We start from the raw sequence: 2,956 nt of genomic DNA, 5'->3' as shown, positions 1-2,956 counted from the left end.
AGTCTACATTTAGTGCTGGGGGAAGGGTGATTGATGAATATCGTGCTAGCTTAAATGAGCAATCTATTGAAGCTCTTATTTGTGGTGGGGATTGGCTTCGTAACAAGTATGAGCTGAAGAAAAAATCAAAGGTAAGAATCTACTTATTACTTTAATATTTTATATTATTTTATATTACTAATTATTTTAATATATTTATAATTTATGAATTATGAGCACTTGAACTTATAATGGACTTCATTATTTATTCTCAATTTTTTTCATTGTGTAGGAGAATCCTGGACAAGAGGAGATTATGTTGAAGCCATGACTTTTTCATTTTATGTTTGAATATTAAGTATAATGTTTGTATGTTTGTATGTTTGTATTGTGGACTTTGTTGTTAAACTTGTGATATGACTTTTGTATTAAGGACTTTGTTTTTGTATTATGAACTCTTATTTATTAAACTTGTCTTGTTGGAAATTTTATTATGAAATATGAATTTGATTTTGTCATTCATGATTATTGGTTGATGTAATTTAATAATATAATCATTATTTACAGGTAAATATTAAAATGTAGGCTTTAAATAAGCTTTAAGCCTATTTAAATAGGCTCAAAGCCTATTTAGAACCTACTTTGAAGCCGTTTAAAAACCTATTTATTAAATAGGCTTTTAAAAAGGCTTCAGGCCAGGCCAGGCTTACTGTAGGCCTAGGCTTGAGCCTAAAAAAAAGCCTATATACAGGCCCAGGCCCAGGCCTAGGCTTTATATTTTTTAACAGGTCCCGGCCTAATTTTCAAAAGCTTAGCCCGGCCTGGCCTATTCCCACCCCTACTTGAATGGTATTACAGGCTTTATCCGCAGCTTTCTACTGGTTGAACTTACAGGTGAAATCATGTGGTTAAACACATCAGTACAAATTCAAAACTAAATTCAGTGCAAATTTAGGCTATTTCAATTACACTATTTCAATTAAGAAATTTAACTTTAATGGTTGTTAGAATGTTAGTCGAAACTTGTTTTTTTTTCCTGTATATTTAACTTTAATGTTTTCCCTCTCCCTCCTTGATTAAATATATTTGTTCAAGGAAATAGACAATCTAGGCTAACTCCCTGCCCTACTTAATGTTCTGTTACCATTAGCTCTTTAATTGAATGCTGTTTAGTTTGATTTTATTGTAAGGAGTGCATATTGTTTGAAATCTAGACCATGTAGACATCTATGGAGATCAGAAATGGTTGAGTATTCCTTGGAAGAAGCTTCAGGTTGGAGACATTGTGAAGGTAAGTACACTGCATAAATAATTAATCTATATTTGTTGTATTTATTTATGTTTATCGGGTGAATCTTTTACTTAATCTACGTCTACCTATACATCATATTAAAGTGTCTTATCTTTTGTTCCTTATTTTGAAGAATGCAATGCCATTTACTTAATTTTTAGTTTATTTTGTTAATTAGTTATAATTATAATTATAAGATGTAAATTATTTGAATACAACTTTTTAATTATGCTACACCAGGTGGCATCCCAACAGATATCTAGATCTTGGGGGTTAAAGGCATATATAAAGAATTAATACAGGTAAAACTATATACCCTCAGCCCTTTTCACTTCCCTTTCTTTTAATTATATGTAAAGTCTGAAACTTTTGTACTAAAAATTGCATTTTTATTCTTCTTCCTTGCAAATTCCTTGTATAAAATAGATCAAATGTATTTACTGGACTGGTTATTTTCACTTTCATCTTACCAAAGCTATTATAAATTGAAATAAGCTTCACAATCCAGCATTTTGAATGTTTAGAATTAAAGCAAACATTTGGGTGTAAAACTTCCTTTGCCTAAGATTCTACTCTATACTGTAATCTGTCACATTACATGCATCTTTTGGTTCTAGTATTGATATCCTCCCCCTTTGAAAACAGTGAGACAAAATGTCAAATTGCTGCACTTAGTGGTGCTAATCCGCAGTCGTTCCAATCTACTTCTCCTAATTTGCATGGAGCCTGTAGCCATGAAAGCAGTGTATCTGCATATTCATATATGGAAAATATGAACTTCATTTTGTATCTTCTGATTAAGTGGACTGACACATGCATTGACCACACTATGATATAAATGGACTATCTTGAGTATCATATTAGAGAAGAACTAAATAAAACAGCACCTCGAGGTGATGGTTGTACTTAATCCACTTAAGGTGTGTATCTGGGTAAACATAAAATGCATAGCCATGCTTGTGTCCATAACAAATCGTGTATGCTAGATTGATTCTTATTTTACTTGGGTTTAATATCAGGTGGTTATAACAAATCTGGAACCTGGCTTAGTGATGGATCTTGATGCAAAGAAATGGCCTGATGCACAAACAGATGATACTTCGTCTTTCTACAAGGTAACCAATTGACCAAACAAAGCAATTTATGCATCAGACTGAAATGACGGTGAGTATTCTTCCATATAGGGGCTGGAAGCAGCAAGCCAGGAATGGCCATTCCCGCTCTCTTGAGGAAAAGACAGAGAAGACTTGGAGGAAGTCGAAGGTGAACGATGTTCGGCCTTCCATGTTGGTGAAGCAAGCCTTTCTTTGATTCTAATTATTATCCATATTTTATATATACTACTGATATTATGATGAATTGCCATGTAGTTTAGTTCTTAATGTAGTTTCTTGCTCTAGTAATTTGAGTTATTTATCTGAAAGCACTTGATTATTAGCTAATTTACCTGTAAGTAATCTTATTATGCTGAATTGTAGTACGCTCAGCATGCTTCATAGTTTTTGTAGGAAATCTTAGTTGTCTATTTCTTGCTCCATTGCAAGGTGTTTAAGTGAAGAATTTCTTTCATATAAAGGAGTTTTGAAATTGATCTTGTATATGGACATTTTAGTGGATGAACTGAAGATATGAATCACCGGCAAGAAAAGTTTGTAAGGTCAGTTTTGGTATCATTATTATTATAGA

The 2,956-nt window shown here is 32.5% G+C and overlaps 1 long non-coding RNA gene across 1 annotated transcript; it reads left to right on the top strand.

Moving 5' to 3' along the window:
- Window positions 1–2,220: 2,220 nt before the first annotated feature.
- LOC109166745 lies at window positions 2,221–2,693 on the top strand. The gene is made up of 2 exons (XR_002051721.1): window positions 2,221–2,385; window positions 2,455–2,693. It is a non-coding gene; the product is annotated as an uncharacterized LOC109166745 (long non-coding RNA).
- Window positions 2,694–2,956: the final 263 nt, after the last annotated feature.

This window comes from Ipomoea nil, unplaced genomic scaffold (assembly GCF_001879475.1).
Source record: "Ipomoea nil cultivar Tokyo-kokei standard unplaced genomic scaffold, Asagao_1.1 scaffold3105, whole genome shotgun sequence".
NCBI lineage: Eukaryota > Viridiplantae > Streptophyta > Magnoliopsida > Solanales > Convolvulaceae > Ipomoea > Ipomoea nil.
The sequence above is the reverse complement of the archived record's forward strand: the minus strand, read 5'-3'. Positions and strand labels throughout refer to the sequence as shown.